The sequence below is a fragment of the Castor canadensis genome, chromosome 1 (genome assembly GCF_047511655.1).
Source record: "Castor canadensis chromosome 1, mCasCan1.hap1v2, whole genome shotgun sequence".
NCBI classification, from domain to species: Eukaryota; Metazoa; Chordata; class Mammalia; order Rodentia; family Castoridae; genus Castor; species Castor canadensis.
The window spans coordinates 184,975,472-184,998,615 of NC_133386.1; the positions used below are offsets into that span (position 1 = coordinate 184,975,472).

The window sequence follows — 23,144 nt, forward strand, 5'->3', positions numbered from 1 at the left end:
ATGGTGCAAAACCAGAGCTTTGTAACTGAGTTTATTTTTGTGGAACTGTCACAGAATCTTAAAGTTCACAAAATAGTTGTATTTTTGTCAACATTGCTGCTGTTGGGAGCAACATGCTAATCATAGTGACAATTATCTGCAGCCCTGCACTGTTGCATGTTCCTATGTACTTCTTCTTGGCATTCCTGTTGTTCCTGGATGCATGCTTCTCTTTTGTCACCACATCAAAGATGATTGTGGACTCCCTCTATGAGAGGAAGTCTATGTCCTTTGAAGGCTTCAAGAGAGGGGACTTTGCAGTGCACTTTTTTGGTGGTGTGGAATTGATCATCCTCACAGCCATGGCCTATGACTCTTATGTGGTCATTTGCAATTCCTTTTACTACTCTTCTATCATTAACTTGAAGCTCTGTGATAGTCTAATTGGGGTATCCTGGAGAGGGGGCTTCTTTCATTCCATTGTACAAATTCTCTTCATTTTCTGGTTCATGTTTTGTGGCCCCAATGATTATTTCATATGTGACTTGTACCCATTACTGAAGATTGCCTGCACAGACACTTACATATTGGGACTTTTGGTAATTGCTAATAGTGCATCTATTTGCATCATAAACTTCTCCTTGCTGCTGGTTTCTTATGGTGTCATATTGTTCTCTCTGAGATCTCACAGATCTGAGGGAGTGGAAGACAGCTCTCTCCACCTGTGGATCCCACATTGCTGTTGTGGTTTTGTTCTTTGTCCCATGCGTATTTATATATGCATGACCTCCATCTGCCTTCTCCTTTGACAAAATAGTGTCAATACTTTGCACCATCCTAACTCCCTTACTCAATCCTGTGACTTATACTTTCAGGAACAATGACATGAAAAACATCATGAGGAAAGTGTGGAGGAGATAGATTTTAGTTTCTGAGAAAATGTAATATTAGATTTACACAGGTATAATAGAAAATACAAAGTTGTTGGTATTTATTTAGATGAACATTTTATGGAATATTCACTTTATGGAAAGAGATGACATAATTTATGGAGAATGCAGTAATGTGGGGTGTCAGAAAATTGTGCTTCAATTTGAGTTCAATTCTCAACTTCTTTTTGTCATATATAAACTAAGAGAATATAATATTATATTTTCTGAAATACAGAAACAAAAATGGAAGAGATTTTACATATTAGAATATTTCGAATTCACATTCTGTTTTGAATTGTGAAAGAATATGAAAATAAATGAGAAAATATGCAAAGAAACTCAAACAATTCCAAGTGAAAAAAAGTTTCTATTCAACACAGATCCATGTCACTGATGAAAGTCTTCAGAATTTATGAGAGGTAGGGAAAAGATCATTCATAGAACCTCAAGTATAAGCTGAGGTACATCCATTAACATCTGGTAATTTATTTGTTTTTCTTTCTGAATTTCTTAACAGATAAAACTGATTGGCTCCATCCTAATTATGGATGAGTTCCCCTTGGATCAAGTGACCACCTTGCTTTACTTATCTAGAGAAGAAGACTTTGCATATACAACAAGGTGTTGGCAAGTACCTTATCTTTTACCATCTTAAGACACCATATTACTAGCAACACCACACTAAAACTATAGATGTACTGAGCTTAATTTCCCCATTCCCTAGAGAGGTAATAGAACATAATGGAAACAGAGAGTTAAAAGTAGATTTCAAAATAATTACATTTCAATTTACTTCATTATATTGATTTTGTTAAATTTGTGTATTCAGGTGAAAATTACTCTATTCAAATATTTAGGAATAAAAAGCTAATGGAAATTTAAACACATATTTTGTCATTCTCCAACTGTGTTTTATTAGTCTCAGGTTGGCAAATTCATATGCAGTCATCTTTTTTATAGTAAAATATGTCAATTTCAACTAATAAATATATAGTACTAATATGCCAATTGAGCATTGTGAGTAAAAATAATACATATTTTTTCCCTCAGCTTAATTTTGCATACCACTCCCATAGATAATGGACAGACAGAAGATACATGTTATTTCATTAATTTCCAATTTGAAAGTCCCTTAGGGATTAAGATTTTAGCTTTAAGCATCATCTAGACAAATTGCATTCAATTTAGAGGAAGTGAATATAAGAGGTATATATATATATATATATATATATACTAAGGTGCTTTTCCCACTTCTTTTGTTTGGTTCATCTTCTCTTTGCCTTATAGCAGTAGTTGTTTCTTGTCTTCTTTTCCCTGCACAATGATGTTCTTGTTGTCAAGACATTCAAGTTCAAACACATTTGAATATTTTCATTCTCCGTGTTTTATGTTCCAATCTGGTAATAATACACAAAGTGAAAAGAAATGATAATATTCTGCAGAGAAATAAACAAACACTGTAAAACTTGTACAGTTTTTTATTCTTACTAGTTTAATGAAGAGAATTTTGAAAAATAGTTTCCAAAACAAGTATTAGTTTTTCCATTTGATTCCCCATGTTGATTTTGTAGGCATGGTGCAATTCATTCCAATGCTTTTAGCTCTTTGACAATGTAACTATTGTTCCAACACTGTGGTTACTTGTTGTAGATGCTGTAGGTATTTAAAGAGCTTTTGAGAAACACATTCCAAATATAAAAATTTTAATGAAAAGGTCTCTTCATCAATATTATGAGGGATTCTAGAAACTATACAAACACATGGAGATTGAAGAAAACACTTATGAATGATCAGTTTGTCACTGAAGAAATATGAGAGCACTTAAAATACTCCTGGAATCAAATGAAAATGAAAATACAACCCAGAAATTGTAAGGTGCAACAAATGCAGTTCTAAGAGGGAAATTTATAGCTGGAGTACTTACGAAAATAATCAGTGAGAAGTCAAATAAAAAATGTAATGGCACACTGAAAGTCTTAGAAAAACTAGAATAAGCCAACCCCTCAATTTCATAGATGGAAAGAAATAATTATCAAGGTAGAAATTAATGAACTGGAGACTAAAATAACCATACAAAGAATCAATGAAACAAAGAGTTGATTCTTTAGAAAGATGAATAAGATTGTCAAGTCTTTAGCCAAAGTAAACAAAGGAAAGAGAGAAAACCCAAATGAATAAAATTAAAAATTAAGGCTGGTATTAGAACAATAATGAAATTCAGAGTATCATTAGGGAATATTTGGAAACTATATTCCAATACAATGTTAATGTAAAAAAATGGATAAACTTCTAAACACATATGGCAAACAAAAAATGAACTGGATTATATAAACAACTTGAACAAATCTGTAACCACCTTGAGACCAATGCAGTAATAGTCTCACAACCAAGAAGAGCCCAGAATCAGATGGATTCAATTCAGTAAGTGTATTCAGTTGAATAAAAGATTCAAATAGGAATGTAAGAGATCAAATTATCCCTCTTTGCAGATGACACGATCTTATACTTAAAAGGCCTTAGATACCTCACCAGAAAACTTGTAGATCAGGACAAAGTAGCAGGATACAAAACAACATACACAACTTTATATATCAATAATAAATACACTGAGAAAGAAATCAGGAAAAAAATCCAATTCACAGCAGCCTAAAGGAAAACCTAGGAGTAAACTGAATTAACCAGGTGAAAGACACCTATAATCAAACCATAAAACTAAAGAAAGAAACTGGGGGATCACCGGTTTCCAGGTCCTCCTGCATTCACCAATATGCAGTCTTTCTTTTCTCTTTTCTCCAACTAAATTTTCTACAAATAAAATCTTTCCTACCTCTAAAAAAAAAAAAAAAAGAAAGAAAGAAACTGAACAAGACAGTAGATTACAGAAGGACCTCCCACGTTCATCGATTGTCAGAATTAATTGATCTGTTTTGGTGGGACTAAGGCTTGAACTCAAGGATTCCCACTTGCCAAGCAGACATTCTACTGTACCCTCCAGTCCAGGTTACCAGAATGAATGTTATAAAAATGTCTATAATAGTGTAGCAATCTAGAGATTCAATGTAATCCTCATCAAAATCCCAAAGAGATTGTGGTGTATGTCTGTTGTAGAACACTTGCACAGTATTTTAAGGTCCTGGGCTCAATACACAGAACCACAAAAAACTTTCAACATGTTCTTTATAGAAATAGACAAAAAGGTAATACAAAAAATTCCTACAGAAGTACAAGAGTCCCAGAATAGCCAACACAATCCTGAGCAAAAAGAGAAATTTTGGAGGTATCACAATACCTGACTTCAAATGATACTACAAAGCCATAGTAACAGCATGGCACTGGCACAAAAACAGATATGTAAACCAATGAAATCAAGTAAAGGACCAAGAAATAAGGTCACACTGCTACAGTCATGTAATTCTCCATGAAGTCTCTAAAAACCTTATGTTGGATCAAAGACATCCACTTCTAGAAATGGTACTATGAAACAGGATATCCATATGACTAAGACTGGAACTAGATACCTATCTCTTATTCTGCACAAAAATAAATTGAGAAACATCAAGGACCTCAATATAAAACTCGAAGCATTGAAGATACTACAGCAAACTATAGGGAAAACACTTCAAAGTACTGGTACTGGAAACAACCTTCTGAATAGAGTAGCAATTGCTCAGGAAATAAGATCAAGAACCAACAAATGGGATAGCATCAGATTAAAAATCAAAGGAAACAGTTATTAAAGTGAAAAGAACACATACAGAGTGAGAGAAAATCTTTGCCAGACTTTCATCTGATACGAGATTAATTACCAGAATATACTAAGAGTTCAAAACTAAACAACAAAAGAAAAAGTAATTCAATTAATAACTGGGCAAATTAATAAATGAGAAAATTGGCAGAAATATTCAAACAAGAGTAAAATTGACTAGTTAACAAAGAAAGATGTGCTCAATGTCCTTAGCCATAAAGGAAATCCAAATCACAATGACATTGAGATTCATTCTCACTCCAGTCAGAATGCCTATCATCAAAAAACCCAAATAATAATGAATGCAGGGAAGGATGTGGAGAAAAAGGAACACATACACATGGTGGGACTTCAAATTAGCCCAACCGCTATGGAAATTATTATGGAGGTTCCTCAACAAACTGAGAATAGAACTCATACATTTGTGTTCTGTATTCCTGCTCCTGGGCATATTCCCAAAATTGCAAGTCAGCATACAACAGAGATATCTCCACACCCAATTTTATCACAGCCCTATTCACAATAGCCAAGTTATGGAATTGCCTAGGTGCCCATCAACTGATGAACAGATAAAGAAAATATGGTATATATACATATGTATATGTATATATACTGTATACATCATTATGTGTGAGTATGTGTGTGTATATATGTATATATGAATATTAGAATATTGTTCATTTATGAACAAGAATGGAAATATGTCATTTGTGGGAAAATGGATGGAACTGGAGATCATGATGTGACGTGAAATAAGCCATACTCAGAAAGACAAATATCATGTTTTCTTTCATATAAAGAAACTGTACCTAAAGGGAAAAAGAACATGTAGAGGGTCTGTTGGGGGAGGGGGAAACCTGCCAGATGTGCAAGGAGAAAAAGAGTGCAAGAGAAGAGTGAAGAAGAATTATTTCAATATAAGTAGGTTCTTCAGAGGAGAAGGGATAATTATTGGACCTGATAAAAACAGAGATGCTAAGGAAAATTCTTCAGGTGCTCTGATTAGACAAAAATGAGTTCTTAGGTCCCTCCTCTCTATGCTCACTATTCTAAATCTCTACCAGTAATGATTACACAGGACTCTATTTCATGATTTAGTAACATATACTTTATCCAAACTGTACATTATTTTTATATCACACAATTAAGTAGAGTTCCTGTAAAAATATTTGACATCTCTGCACACCTACAGAGAAGCTCTTGATTTTTGTAGATAATTTTCTGATGAATTGAAAACTACCCATTCCTCTCTCATAATGATAAAACATGTTTTCAACAAAAACTGATAGAGAATTCTAAAATTTATGTGGATGCCTACTGTTTTGAGATGCAACTTTGTTAATTAAAACATGCAAGTCTATTAGATGCCAGAACATATCTTAAAGCTCTGCTTTGTGCAAATTTCATTATAACATAACAAAGAATTCTTAAGAGCTGAAAGAATTGCTCAAAAATTGAGATGTCTGAATCTGGGAGTCTTTTATACATTTTTAAATTTAATAAATGATGAAGATGTAATTTTAAATCAATGGAGAAGTATAGAATATTGAATAAATTCTAGAAGGGCTAATTGCTATCCCCATCCCCTATTGCACAGATTTCCTTGGCTATGTCTCCCTCTGTTTCTGTTTTTTTATTTGAACTTTAAAAATCACCCTTTTTTACAAGGGTACACAATAATACTTCTTGAATTATTATTTGTACCACTTCATATTCACAATATTATTTGCATGTTATTCCACTCTGTTTTGAATGGAAAGAAATACCAAAATATTAGGCAAAGTAGGTTGAAGAATAAAGTAGAAGATGCTTAGAATGATGGAAATGGAGAACCAGGATTTCAGAAAATGCTAGCATCTTTTTGCTGAGAAAGATTTAAAAAATATCACCCTGATCTGGAGTTTGTTCAATGTCTGGAGATTCTTCTGTGTCAGGACACACATCTAAAAACTTCAATTAAATGAAAATATCACTTGTATCTTAATTCTGTAGACAATGGAAGTGATGGTTCTTTAGGGCCTTAACTTTTCTCATGACACACTTAAATTCTGCACTTTTCTGTGCAGTATGAGTGAACATAAAAATAGATAGGAGGCCAGGTTTAAAACTGAATAAGGCAACAAATCATTTGTATGGGCCCTCTCTGAAGGGGTCTGTGGATCAGCATCCAAGTTTCCCCTCAAGCATCAGTGTCTTGCTACATTCTCTTCTTTATATGAAACACAGAAATGCCATATCTTTCAGATAAAAATTAAAATAGAAAAATTCATTAATCTCCAGAAACTGTTTTTAGTTTTAAAGTTACAGATTCCCAAAGATCAATTTCCAAGAGAAAAAAAAATCATCTCAATTAATGTATACCAATTTCTATATTTTATATGAAATATTTCTTTTTTAATGAGCACTTATTGCTACCCTACTCCCAAAACAATGCATATTTTCCTTATGATTGAAAAATGCATTCAATCATTAACATATATCCATCAAATGCAGGGTCACCCATCTACATTAAAAAATTCTAATGGCGCTTAGAGCACAGATAAATGATAACACAGAGACAGTGGGAGACCTGAATACCCCCAAATCACCAATAGATAGGTCATAAAGGCAAAAGATTAACAAAGGAATTTCAGAGCTATTCCACACCTTAGACCAAATAGAGTATATTTTTTTCTGCAGCTCATGGAACTTCCTCCAACATCGATCACATTTTAGGAAATAAAGCAAGTTTCAACAAATTCAATAAAATGGAAATAACCCTCTGCATCATAGCAGACCACAGTGGAATAAAACTAGACCTTAACAACAAAAGAAAATCAATATTCAAACACAGGGAGACTGAACAACAGATGGCTGAAAATCCAATGGGTAACCAAAGTAATAAGGGAAGAAATAAAAAAGTTCCTAGAATCAAATGGAAATTAAAACAGAACCTATAAGAATCTATGGGACATAGCAAAGACCATGCTGAGATGAAAATTTATAGCTATAAATGTCTACATTAAAAATCAAAGACCTCTCAAAAAAACAATATAATACATCATAAACTCCTAAGAAAACCAGAACAAACCAAACCTAAAACCAGCAGATGAAAAGAAATAATAAAAACCAAAGATAAGATCAACAAGATTGAAACCAAATAAATGATGCAAAGAATCAATGAAACAAAAAGTTAGTTCTGTGAAAAGATTAAAAAGCTTGACATATACATAGCCAACATGACAACATGAAGAGGGAGAAGACCCAATATAATTAAATCAAAGATGAAAAGAGGGGCATAACCACAAGCAGTAATGAAATCCAGAGAATCATTAGAGAGTACTATGAAAACTTATATTTAAGTAAACTGGAAAATCTAGTTGAAATGGATAAATACCTACTATCTAACCAAAATTAAAACAAGAAGATATTCACCACATAAGTAGTCCTATTACATGCAATAAAATTGATGCAATAATAAAGAATCTCCCTACAAAGATGAGCTCAGGACCTGATGACTTCATGGCTGAAGTTTACCAAACATTGACAGAAGAATAAACATGAATACTCCTCAAATTTTTTCAGGAAATAGGAAGGGAAAGATCACTACCAAACTCATTCTATGAAGCCAGCATTTCACACATTCCAAACTAAATCTAGATCCACGTCTATCATTCTGTACTAGTATCAACTCAAAATGGATCAGTGACCTTAATATCAGACCCCAAACTCTGAAGTTAGTACAGGAAGGAGCAGGAAACACTCTGGAACTAATAGGTATAGTCAAGGACTTCCTCAACAGAACCCCAGCATCTCAGCAACTAAGAGAAAGGGTGGACAAATGGGACTTCATAAAATTAAAAAGTTTCTACACAACAAAAGAAATGGTCTCTAAACTGAAGAGACCACCCACAGAGTGGCAGAAAATATGTGCCAACTTCCCCAGCTATAAAAGAGATGCAAATCAAAACAACACTTAGATTTCATCTCACCTGAGTTAGAATGGTCATAATCAAGGGTAATTACAGGAACAAATGCTGGTGAGGATATAGCAAAACAGGAAATTTTATACACTGCTGGTGTAAATGCAAATTATTACAACCACTATGGAAAGCAGTATGGAGATTCCTCAAAACACTAGAGCTAGGGCTGCTATATGATCCAGTGATACTGCTCCTGGGCATCAATGTAAAAGAATGTAAGGCAGGATACTGTAGAGAAACCTGTACACTGATGTTCATCACAGCAGTATTCACAATAGCCAAGCTCTGGAGGCAACACAGATGCCCTATAACCCTGAATGGATCAAGAAATCATGGTATACTCAGCCACAAGGAATAATGACATTTAGTTTGAAGGCAAATTGTTTCAATTGAAGGACATAATGTTAAGTGAAGTCAGACAGGATCAAAAACACAAAAGAGCAAGTTTTCTCTCATACATGGAAGATAGATCCAAAGATAAACATACACACAAGAACAAGCATGATCATATACAAACTCAGAAGTAGAATAAGTTTGTAAGAGTGGAACTACTCTATGGAACTCATGATCAGAGGGAAAGGAAAAAAATATTAGAGGCTCAGTAGTATCACATAACATAAGATGTGAAGGTAGAGGATATAAGTATGTGTATTGCATACTTGAAAAATGGATGGTAGGAGGTAAAGGGATAAGGGAGAGCAATAGAAGTGATTAAACAGCCCAAATTATAGCACACACACAGTGGGCATACTTTGAGAAACCCTTTGAGTGTCAACTTAAATATTAATAATGAAATCCAGGACTGTAAAATAGGCAGAGTGTGTGTGTGGAGGGGTATTATTGGGAGGGAGGAATGCGAAGGAAGGGGATTAAGGTGACTGTATATGGTTAACTGATGGACTTCATATACCTTTATGAAACAGAACTATAAAACCTCTTGCAGTTGTTTTAGGTGGGGAGAGGAGGGAGCTTGGGGAGAGACAATGGGGAACATGTAAATAATGTACAATATAAGTCACTTTGAATCCCCATGGGTAATTATTATACCCTAATAAAATGTTATGATAAAAAATGATATTTTCAAGGTACCTGAGATGAGCCCACACCAATAGACAGCTTATCAAAGGTACTCATGTTATGTGGTACCAAACTATTGCAGATGATTTAAAGAGGATGTTCTCGAAACACCTACAATTCTTCCCATATTATGGGCATTGGTAGCTGTAGTAGTTAAAATAAAAATGTAAAGTAAGAGCTCCATATGAATTATTTGTATAAACTTCATGCACAAAATCTTACAAAGCCTTTGACTTGACAAATATCTACTGAATTTCTGTGGTATTCCAAAACTATTATGAATTATAAAGTAACAAATAAATGTTCTTAACTGTAATGATTCCGCTTTCTGTTGATGAAAAGATAAAATCACTTAAAGGACTTCCATGATTGAACAAAGTAAGCACTATTAAGAGGCAAAATTAAGGAAAAGTGAGAATTTATGCTTTGTAGTCAGAACTCTACCTTCGTGCCATACTTTACATAAACCAAAATCAGGGAGCCAGTGTGATGAAGTTTAGATGAAGTAACATTAATGTTGTGGGTTTTAATCTTGACTTTAAATTTTAAATGTCTTATTAATGATAGCATGGTACATATTGTAAATAAAAAGGCTATTTTTTTACATTCACTTCTAGGTTATAAAATCACTTTTAAAGTATCTATAAATTATAGTTATTTTATAACTATTTTTATTGCTTAGCATATTTTAAAAATGCTTCTTTTTTGTGGTTTTAGGGTTTGAACCAATGCCCCATGCTTGCTAAACAGGTTCTCTACCACTTGAGCCATACTTTCAGTTCATATTGTTTCGGTTATTGTTGAGATAGGGTCTCACAGTATGCCCAGACCAGAGTAGACTATGTGAGGCTCCTATTTGTGCTGCCCAGCATAGCTGGAATGACAGGCATACCACACCATGCCCAGCTTTAAATGATTGAGATGGAGTCCTGTGAGATTTACCCAGATTGGTCTCAAATCTCAATCTTTCCAATTTCTACCTCCTGAGTAATCAGAATTATAGGTTGACAAACTGCACCTATCAAAAATGGTTTATCTTTTATTTCTTTATATTATGTTTTTGAGTTAAAATATTATGTAATAGTAATTTACATAAATATTTGCATTATTGAATATTTACATATTTCTTCTTCAATATCATTAATTTCTCCACATTTTTATTTTTAGAATAAACTTTTAGAGTTAGAGCTACTAGTATAAAGAGCACAAACATGTTTATGATTTTGGAATTATCAATACGTTTTACAAAATTATTACTTGAGCAAACGAATTACACTAAAATTTTAGCATAGGTGTAATTATTAAAATGTTTTTTAAATTATTTTAAATTTAAAACAATGTGCATCCATTGTTTGGGCCATGTTTCCTCCCTGACCCTTGCCCTAAATTTATGTATAGAAATACCTGTGAATAATGTTGGCATCAATATTCACTAATTTCTTTTGATTATTCTGTTAGGACAAGCTCATGGCAACCGTTCAATTGTCTCTCACAGATCAGAAACCTCGAGGTATGGTGGTTTGTTCAATGACATATGGCTGGTAGGCCATGAGACTGTTTTGCTACCTTTTTCATTGTAGAAAATTTCTTTACACTTAATGTTTTATTTGGGATAATGTTAGGTTAACATAGAAAAGATAAGAGATGGTTTTAGTATATTACTCATTTAGTTTCATTTGGTATTGTAATCTTAGAATACCATGAGTACATTTGTCAAGATTATGAAATAAACATTGATGTTATTTGTATTTAAAATTTTTGCAATTATTGTGCTCTTCATATATGAGGATTCAACATAAGACAACACAGTGTCTTTAGAACAACTACATTTTAAATGATTAAAGTTATAAACCTTGTGATCGTTACCATGAGTACACTGTAGTATCAGTTGTTGATGTCTTAACAATATTTTTGGGAATTCCTTCGTTTGAAAAAGAAAGTGTGAGTGTGCTTGTATGTAATAAGTACTTTAATTCAAAAACTAGTATTGATCTTAAAATACCCTAGATAAAGGAAGTAGAGAGATAAGAATTATTTCTTATATTAATAAAGAGCCTTTTCTTCCTTCCCACTCACACACACAAACACACACACACACACACACACACCACTGTTAAGAGTCTTTCATGTCATACCTATTTACAGAACAGAAACCTGAGGCTCATGGAATTTTACGAACTATATCACCAAACCAGTAGAGTATATTGGCTTGAGTTCAGGTCTAAATGAGTCTAGAAGTGATGTTCTTACTCATTTCAGTTCTGAGACATTTTGCTTCATATAGTCTGAACTGAACTGGCCACTGCTAAATTATATTGATCTTCTTTATAATAAGCTGATGTTGACTCATCCAGTGACTTTGGATTGGTTTTATGCTCTTGTTTCCTGGGTGATAGCATGTAAGTGGAAATGGAGCTCAAGTGCAGGCACAGTGAGAAATGGAACTGAGAACACAGAGGAAATGCTTTGCTTTTTATTATTTTGAATGAACATACAATAATAATGTGAAGGGATTTCGTTGTGATAATTTCATATATGTGCACATGTACTTTGAATAAGTTTACCTTCTCCTTTATATTCATATTGCCCACTCCATCCTGCTTCTAACAGTGTATGTATATATATGTTTATGTGTGTATATATGTAATGTACTTCTATCCTCTTCAGCCTCATATTCTTGTTGTGAAGAGCATTGATAATGTATACAATTGCACATGTTAATTTTATTAACATGTACAATTTGTCTCTTAACTCTAAGTGGGAGTAATACAAATCAGATTATCTTTCATTCTCAATACAACCACCAGTATTCTTCTATTAATCCATTTTAGCCACAAATATATGTGTGTGTGCACACATGTATGTACATAGAAATACTCATTTGCACAAATTCACACAACTGCTGTTTTACTAACAAATTTTGTGCTATGTGCAGATGAGGACACCATTGCCTTTTGAAGCTGTGTCTCCCTGTGGGAAATGAACATAAGACTTGGAGTATTTATCTGGAAGATCATGGAAAAACTTTTTGTGGATAAGGTGGCTTAGGCTTCTAAGCAAGTAAATTAGACTAGAGTAGGTAAGGGCATTTTTATATTTTCAAATTTTGCCTTCATCATAATACTGGAAGATGACCAGATAAGCTGTTTATGAACATCTCTATTTTATAATAAATTCACATAAATTTTAAACTGCATATCCTGAAGAATTTTATTTGCTCAAATAGGGTCACATTGATAAAATGATTGGCAAAAATAACATCTCAAGACTCTATTCCTGCTGTTTTTCTTCCTTACCTATGTGGCTGTTTCCAAGTTATATAAAGGTCATGACCGTCTGATTCTATATCATTTACCAAGATGCCTCATTCACTCATGTAAGAAGTAATAAGAGGCTTTAACTTTCAGAAGTGGCTGAAGATTGTAGAAAGTCCACCCCTGCTCTGAAGTTCTTGTTGGAGAAGGAAAATCTCCACTCCTTTCACTGTTGCTCCAGTGAAGAGAACACAGGTCTTTGAGGTAGAGATTCTTTGTTCAAGTCTCAGAACAATCATGTGTTGCTTGCTTAAAATTATCATTTTTAATTGTAAATTTCTCATCAATAAAATAGGAATTAAAACACCTGATATTTGGTATTTCCCAAGCAATGCCCTTTCTTTCCTTGCATCATTTTACTTAGTCATCATGACAATAGGTGTTTTGTATTAAATTCTCAACACATTTAAAAATGATAAATAAATGTGCAAAATTTTATACATACTTATGCAGCAAGTGTACAGGTAGGCACTTTTTGAAACAGAACTTCCTGTTTTATAAAAAATGAATTAATTTAAAAGCCCAGTTTATTTAAAACTTGCGTAGAAAGTTTGAGGTGTAGCCAGGATTTTCATGTTTACATTAAACTACTTCTTATTCCTTCCTCTGGTAGACCAGGCATTCCTCCTATTAGTCATGAAAGAATGGTCATCTGATTCCATTCTTTGCTGAGGATACAATTGATAGACTATAATATTTCTTTGATCATATGTTGAGTGTGACTTCCAAACACCTTTCAAAAATTGATTTTAAGAAATCATTGGACAATGGTCAAAGCAGAGCCTTGAAATTAAAAATAATTTCTCTTCTCTATCACATGTGTATGTTGTATTTTCCTATTGAAAATCTACTATTTTGATGTGTTTGATATTTTATCTGAAGCTAAATTCTGCCTAATCTCCAAATATTACCTTCAATAGATTTCTACTTTTTGTGCTCTCTATGATAATTAGATAACTTAGGCAAGTTTTCATAAGTGTGCACCAACTTGTTGATTCTTGTAACATTATAAATCTGTTGGAAACAAGCTATTTCTACTACTTTCAGGCTCCCATGATCACTGTTTTATCTTTACCCTTGACTTAAAAATTATGAAAAATTAGAGCACTGTAACTGAATTCATTCTCCTAGGACTTTCACAAATCCAAAATTTCAGAAGATAGTGTTTGTTGTATTTTTGTTTATCTACATTGCAAATGTTAGGTCAATATGGTTATTATAGTGACCATTAAAAGGATTTCTGCACTTTGGGAGCTCCTATGTACTTCTTTGTTTTCCTACCCTTCCTAAATGCATGTTTCTCATCTGCAGTCACACCAAAGATGATTGTGGATTCCCTCTATGAGATGAAAACCATCTCCTTTGAAGGATGCATGATATATCTCTTTGCAGAACACTTCCTCACTTGGGCAGAGGTAATTGTTCTCACAGCCATGACCTATGACCATTCTGCAGCCATTTGCAACCCATTATGCTACTCTTCCATCATTAACTAGTGGCTTTGTGGTGTTCTGGTGGTGATAGCCAGGACAGAACTTCTTACATTCCATTATACAAATTCTTTTCACTTTCCAGCTGCCTTTTTGTGGCCCCAAAGTCATTGATCATTTCATGTGTAACTTCTACCTATTACTGAAGTTGTCCTGCATTGACACTCGTATTTTTGGCTTCTTGGTGTTCACTAACAATGGGTCTATCTGCATTATAAAGGTTTCCTTGTTGCTTGTCTCCTATGGTGCCATCTTGTTCTCTCTCATAGTTCCGAAGGGTAGAAAAAAGATCTCTCCATCTGTAGTTCCCAAATTGCTGTTATGGTTTTATTTTATAGTCCCATGCATACCTATAATATGCACAACCTCCAACTGTCTTCTCCTTTGACAAAATGGTGGCAATATTTTATATCATCTTAACTCCCTTGCTCGATCCTATGATTAATATTTTCTGGAACAATGACAATGAAAAATTCCATGAGGAAAGTGTAGAAGAAATTGGTATGGTACCATGATGAAAAGTAATATAATTTTTAAGTTAAAATTATGAAGATTGAAGAGAAAATTATTTTTGCACAAACTTCATGGATTTTGCTTTGTAAAGAATGTGGTATTGTATATCTATAGAATCATTTTCATATGAGGATTGGATATCAATTCTGAGATAGAAATTCCAAATCATTGCATATAGATTAATCAGAAAAACATAATTCTAAAGCAAGTATGGATCGGGAGTGTAAACCAGTGGGAACTGGGAGGGTGAAAGGAGAAAGTGAACTAGGAATGAATAATAGTATCATAGTAGAATGATGAAACCCATTAAAGATTGATTTTAAAAAGACAGGGAATAAAAAAGCTAGTAACAGAGAGGATGAATTTAAGTAAAATGCATTGCATGTATAAGTAGGACTTGTACCATGAAACATTTTTACATAATTATTATACACTAAGAAAAATAATTCTAAGTGACACATGAAAAAAGTTCCTCAAGTTTCTTAGAGTATATTTATACTAAAAAAACCCATATTCAGGGGCATTATTTTCCCTAAGATGACTCTGAAAGGGATTTGCTGGTTGCCAGTGGAAAGATCAGAAAAATTGCAAAGCATGGTTAATCTATTGACAGCATTCTCTAGTACCAGATTTTGTCTTCTATCTCTCTTATCCTACTCTCACCTTGGACCACTCCCTTTATCTCCATTGCAGGTACCTCACAGGCAATGGGGTACTGAGCAAGTGTGCTAGGTAGTAATATGGTGTCCAGGGAAGGGAAGTAATTTTTAATGTAATCTGCCCCCCTTTTTTTTAACAGCTTACACTCTCTAACTGGCTTGGAGGACTTTCATACATATAGAAAAGATGGTCTTAAGTCAATCATATGAAAAAGGGATCAAATTTTCAATTGGAATTCAAAGTGAACTGGAGTTTAACTCATTTTTCTGACTTCATTTGCTCTTTTACTGTCAATTAGGTAGCTCTTTAGACCTCCTTTGGAGCTAGTTTGCAGTAAGGGTTTACTTGGAATTCTTGCAACTTTTGTGGAAATTATTATAAATATACAATGAAATAAAAAGAAATACATTTTACTCATACTTTTACAAAAGAGGAACTGGGATAAGACCTGGTCTGAATACAAGAAGCTTCTTCCATAATATTTTCAAAGTTCAAATTAAGAACCATCTCCTATTTTTCCCAGCCCTCTTCTCCCACTGCAGCATCAACTTGGTGTTTTATCTAATCCAGTGATCCTGGAGGAACCATGTGCATATGCTAACATGCACAGTCTCCTCTGCAGATCAACTCTTCACAACACATAACCTCTTCTCCTAGAAATTATTAATTTCAATGAAGTACAGTTTTCATGTTAGACCTCAGCCTTCATGTGATTGCTATATTTGAAAGAAAGTCATCTCTTACAATGGGTACGTAACCCAAAGCTTTGCAGTTCATTTCTTTGTGTACATGGAGATATGAGTGCTCATTCTCATCTCCTTTGATTAGTAGGTGGACATTTTTCAGCCCCTGTGATACACAGCTATCAGGACCAAACGTGGTACACTGGTGAATCTGATCTGAGTGATGTGTTGTATCCATTTATCAGCACAGGTATTTTTAGCTTTGAAATTTCCCTTATGTGGCCCCAATGTTGTTGATCATTTTCCCTGTGAAGCAGAAGCTTGGTTGAATCCACTTACATGGACACTTATGCTATGGACCCATGGACAGTGTTTAATAGTGGGGTCATATAGCTGCTGAATTTCAAAATCCTTCTTAGGTCCTACATTTTCCTTTTATATTACATGAGTAATCATTGTGCAGGAAGATGGAAATCCCTCTCTACCTGTGCCTCCCATATCACTGTTAACATTTTATTTTCTGTTCTATCTGTGTATAGTCACAAACATTCGCCTTCCAACGCATTTCCAGAGAAAAGACAGTAGTCATGTTTTACACTTGTGGGACCCCTTTTATTCATCACTTTAGGATGATTCATTCATTCGTCAAGTTAAGATGAGTAGCATATCTTTCATGTCAAACGTTCATCATTTTTATGGTGAGAAATTCACATTTCTGTACATGTAATGTTTTATTATTCATTAATTTCACCCTGTCATACCATAAGTCACCAGAACTATTCCTACTATCAAGAAGTAACATTTTCTGTTGGTCAATCTTCACCCCTGCTCCCTCCCATATACTCTTTTCACTCCCAAGTAACGAATATATTGCTCTGAACTTCTATGTTTCTCATCCCACAAAGAAAGCTTTATGTGATAATTTTTGTTATTATAATTGTAAGAAATCTCTTGACTTGCTCACAGATTCTCTCATTTGCTGGCTGTGATAAATCAAGCTGCTGAGTTGTGACTTTTCCTTAGAGATGCCCACATAGAAAAGAGGCACAAACATGCAATGAGGAATGGGTCTGACCTGCAACAACCTGAATAGAACTGATTTTGCAAAAGCATGTGACTTAGAATAAAACTAGAAATAAACAAGAGAAAAAAAGAAAAATATTCGAATATGTGAATACTGAACAATAAGCTTTGAAAACATCAGTGAACCATTGAATAAATAAAGGGGGGAATAGAAAAATCACTTTAATCAAATGAAAATGAAAACATAACTCACTTGAACCTAATAAATAACCAGATGGTACACTTCCAGGTACCACTGTACCACTTGTACCACTTTTGGAATAAGAAAACAAATTCCAAAGTAGAATTTCAGTAGAAATAATAAAGATCAGAGCTGAAATTAATGAAATGGAGACTAAAAGAAGGATACAATAAATAATGAAACAAACTGTTGGTTATTTGAAAAAAGAAATGAGATTGACAAACTCTTAGCCAAATTAAAAAAAATAGAGAGATGAACTGAGTTAGTAAAAATTGACATAAAAAGAGAAAATACAAATAAATGCCTATAAAAACTCAGAAGATAATTAGAGAATGTTTGGATACTCCCAACAAACTGGGAAATCTAGAAGAAATGGACAAATTATTAGATGCATAAGAATTGCTTAAATTGAATCAAGAGAAAATAAATATCATAAATAGAACTACAATGGCCAAAAGATTGAAGTAGTAATAGAGTCTCTCAGTGAAGAAAAGTCCAGGACCGAATGGACTTACTGAGAATTATACCAGACCTTTAAAGAAGAACTAAGACTGATGTTCCTTATACTGATCCAGAAGTTCAAAGGGGAAGGAACACAACTAAGCTCATTCTATGACCCCAGTATTACACGATACCATAACTGGATGAGGACACAATGTAAAAGAAGAAACATTACGTGTCATTTTCAGGAAAATTAATGGAATTGGAGATCATCAAGATAAGTGAAATAAGCCAAACTTAGAAAAACATACATTGTAGGATATTTTTCCTCCTATACTGTATCAAGACTTAAAAATAAATCATGAATATAAAAGAATTATTTGGCTGCAATACCAACAAAAGGAGCAGGGGCAGAAGGAGAGCATAATCAGAATGGTGATTTAAATATATTAGATGAATGACAGATAATAGAATAATTAAACACCCTAAAATGTAAAAGGGGTTACTAAGAAAGCATTACAGAGGTGGGTGAATGTGCTCAAAATACATTTTATGTGTGTAATAGGAATATCAAAATGGAATGTCTTCATACAATTAATATACACTAAAAAGAAGCAGATGATTTTGGAATAACCCTTTATCAATTGACCCTCAAGAAGGGATCACATGAAACTTATCATATGGTTTTCAAAGATGCCTGAAGTTATTAAACAGGCTATTCTCAGATTCCTTGCCTGGAGAAATTGAAAAAATAAATGTGAGTTATTTTAAGCTGGTAAATATGTGATCATTTTTGACAATAATAAACCACTATGAATATCTAGGCTTGTTCTTTTTTTTTAGAACAGTCTTTTTTTGTATTCATTTATTTACATATGCATACATTGTTTGGATCATGTCTCCCTTCTACCCCCACCCCTACTCTCTCCCTCCTCCCCCCTCCCTAATTGAATTTTTCCCAGAAAATTACTAAATCCTGTTTAGCTGGGATTACAGGAGGATAATGGCATGCCCAAGGTTTTTTGTTTTTTGTTTTTTTGGAAAATATTGTCTGCCTAACTTTTTTGCCTGGAATGGCCTCCAGCTAAGATCCTCATGACACCAACTCCTGAACAGCTGAGATTATAGAGGTTTGGTTTGGTACCATGCCAGACCTTAATTTAGGAATATTTTCACTCTAAGACCTCGAAATGAGGTTTTTGTAATGATTGATTTCAGGCTACATTCAGTTCACATTTTTTCTTCAGTCTAGGTTTATTCTAATAACAAAAGGAAAAACTCATGCCATATGCAATAAATTGGGTGGAATTGGAGAAGAGTAAGTTTAGCTAAATAAGTCAGACTCAGAAAGACAAATACCATGTTTTCTCTCCTATATGGAATCTAGATTGCCAAAAAGAACACAGGAAGTAGAAGGAGGTCAATTGGGGAAGAAAAATGGAATGAGCAGGAAGTGGAGGGAGCAAAGAGGAAATGGAAGGTACATATTATCAAAGCACACTATATGTGTGTGTAATGTCAAAATGAAATCTACAATTTTTTACCAACAATATGTAACAAATAATTAATGGGAAAATTGTGGGAAGTAGAAAACAGAAGTTATGAAAGGTGACTAAAGTTACAGATACACTAATGATGGAGCAAGAATTCAGTTATGTTATTGTGTGATTGACGCTTTTCCTGGACTCAAAACTATGCCTGTCACTCAAGAAAATTTGGCTTAAAGGAGAAAGAAAATTTTTGTAGATTAGTAGTGAACATTTGAAAATGACTTTGGAGCACGCTTGGATAGAACTGGAAATGCCTGTTAGGACAGGCAAAATGAAGAAGTTGCTCTCAGGACAGAATCTGCCTGTTCACTGCTTTCCTTGGGACTAATTGTCCCTGTGGTTTGCTGTGGTCCTTGATTAATTATGCTGAGTAGCTCTTTGGGCAAGTCCTTCAGGTTGAGTGGGGTGTTTGTCCCTCCCAAAGCTTGGCATTTGTGAACTTTTATGAAATCTCTATAAATATCTGATCAAAAACAAATGTTCAATTCACATTTTCTCTCTGGGAATGCTCTAGTGTAATAGGGCTGAACTTGGAGATGATTCTAGTCAGAAATAGGAAAATAATTTCTTTTTACAGTAAGATGTTCTAGAAGCAGAAGTAAAAATTTTCTGTCAATATTTTAGACCATTTGGTATAGACTAACTCAGGTCTTCTAAGAAAGCTTGTCTATGAAATATCTTTTCCTTGCATAGCTTCTGAAACAGAATGCAAGAGCGAAGTAATCTGAAATATAATTTACATATTGCCAATACACCACAAAATTCATCTTTGCAGGAATACTCAAAACGAGAAAACTATTATTTTCTTGATGGATGTCACATATTTGTTTATAAGACAAAAAGTAAGTTTTCAAACTCACGGACCATTTCCTTTCTCTCGCTTCCCATTTGTAATGAGGTTTAAAGGCAGTCATTGCTATTTGATTGTGTCTAATTAATGAGAAACTGATGTTCCAGGGATATACTTCTGGTGGTGGTGAAAAATCTCCAGTACTTTCAGCTTGTATTATGCTCTGCTTAAGGAATTGTTGTCTCAGTTCCAAATCTGATCTGAAAATGAGGCAAGTGGTGGTGTATTCAATACCTGCAGATTTCTTATTTGCAAAGTCTGAGGTCAGGACAAATTTAAAGGATTCAATTGGGTTATATGCAATCAGTTTGCATCTATACTGATGACAGTGTCATGATACAGATGATGCCAGCGTTGGCCATTTAGGATCTATTATTACCTTATAATCGTACATTCTCTTTGGAGTTGGAGTAAGATAATTTGATTAGTGAGTAGAGAGAAACAATAGTTTTTATTGATATCCTAGAAGATAATACTGTATCTTCACCAAGGTGCGTTGTTCACTCTTGCATTGGGTATTTTATCTATTTCATCCCGTGGTTCTTCTTCCTTCTCTGACTTTTGTTAGCCATATTTTCTGCTTTGCCTCTGACGTCTCCCATCTTTTTCTAAACTTTCCTTCACTTCCTCACTTTTATTTTTCAAGAATTCATACAAAATACCGATCTCTTTGATCCATCCTTGAAGATTGCATCCATATGAAAGCCATGACATATTCTAACATGTTAATGGTTTTCTGCTTAAATTTTCATGAGTTTATTTTTTCCTCTACATGGATGCTTGAACTGTGATGCTTTTTATAGCTGTGTGAATGGAGTGTTACAGAGATTTCCATAGAGCACAAAGTGTTGGGCTCTGGACCCGGATCTTCTCTGACTGATCTCTGTTAAACTATATCTCCTAGCTTAGTCTGACATGCACATAGCACAATAGTGCCTACTTACCTAATAAGATATAAAGTGAAATGAAGAAGAAATGTTGAATTTACAAAGAGTGAAGGTCATACATAGGAAACAAATGTCTCCATAAAGTTATCTCTCTCTCTCTCTCTTACACACACACACACACACACACACACACACACACACAGAAATGTAGAGGGAATGACACAGGAGAAGAGGAAAAGTATCAGAGTCCAGGAGATAGAGAAAATTGAGAGGATAAGATTCTAATTATATTTATGAGGAATGAAATGAGTCAGAATTTGATGGCACTAGAATGTGAAGAGCACTAGGAGAACAACTGGAAAGCAAGATGGTAGCACAGGGGAAGGAAATTTTGAAAATCATTATCAGTATTTCAACTATTAAGTTTGGAAACAGTAATTATGATTTTTATGATGCGTATGAATCACTACATTTCTTAAGTCCCCACTGTTCCTTTTCAAGTGACAGAAATTATGTAAAAAGAGAGTCACATGGTAAATCTGAAGAAAAGAGGGAGTATCTGCTCTCTCTTCAACAAAATTAGAGATAAGGGCAGAATAATTTCTGCCTGGTAACGAGGGGTAAGGAGGGGTAAGGGAGGGAGCAGCAGGGGAAGGGTGTTAGGGAGGGGTGGGGGAGGGGGGAGAAATGACCCAAACATTGCATGCACATATGAATAAAAAAAATTTTAAAAAAAGAAAAGATGGAGTGTCTGAACTTGGATCCAAGTTCCTTGGTTAGATACAAAGACCAGCTGCTGGAGTGGCTCAAGTGGTAGGACCACCTGCTTAGCAAGCCCAAGGACCTGAGTTCAAAACCCATTACAGAACAAAAAATAGAGAAGAAACTTATCAACATAAAAATTTTAGAATCTACTTAGAAAAACTTAGTATTGGCCACTGATAATATTGTCAAGTATGAAATCACAGCATAAAATTTTGGTTTGTATGATGTAATAATTATCACGATGAAAACTCACATCATGCTACTCAAAGTAACATAATTTTTCTTCCACTAAATTGTGTGAAACATCTTATTTAGAATTCAATGAGTACTAAATGTTATGAAAAAAATTGGGTAAGATGTTTTGAGAGTATAAAAGTGATTCTTCTATCAGAGAGGAAAGTTGTATAATTTTGTTGTCCCCACAGAGAAGAGTTGACAATGAATACTTCTGAATTGACAAGTCTGCAGGCATCGGTGTATGGTCATTCAGATGCCTGCAGACAAGAGCTTATTTTAGGAGATCCACAGTGAATCCATTATTATGTTTTCCACTGGCTTTCTACATGTATGGAATAGAAACACAGATATATTCAGTGGGACTGGGGCATGTTAAAGGCTGTAGTCTTTTCTTAATGGACAAACTCAAAGTTCAATTGTATCAAAGTTAACAACAAAACATTGGTTAAATTAAATTTTTTCTCAGTGATTTTTATTCCTTGGTGACAAATAGATCTCATGAAATTTGTCTTGCATATTTTGTGACTTCAAATGTTATACTTTGCCAATGAAAAAATAACCAAATATCAAAATCTCACATTCATTTTTTTTTGCCAAAAAGATAACTTACTTATGTTTCCAAGCTTTTCTGATGTCTCTTTAGATCCTGAAGAATTACATGCTTCAAAATAGCTGTTTATGTGCCTAATGCTGAATTTTTCTTCTTATTTTCATTATAGTTTGTTTTCATTTCTTTTATCCCAAATCCCTTCATATAACTGATTTTCATATCTTGGGATGAAAAACTTTTTCATA

The 23,144-nt window shown here is 34.0% G+C and overlaps 1 pseudogene; it reads left to right on the forward strand.

Annotated features, from left to right (window-relative positions):
- On the forward strand, positions 1 to 900 carry LOC109676213 (olfactory receptor 4C15-like; annotated as a pseudogene).
- The last annotated feature ends 22,244 nt before the right edge of the window (positions 901 to 23,144 follow it).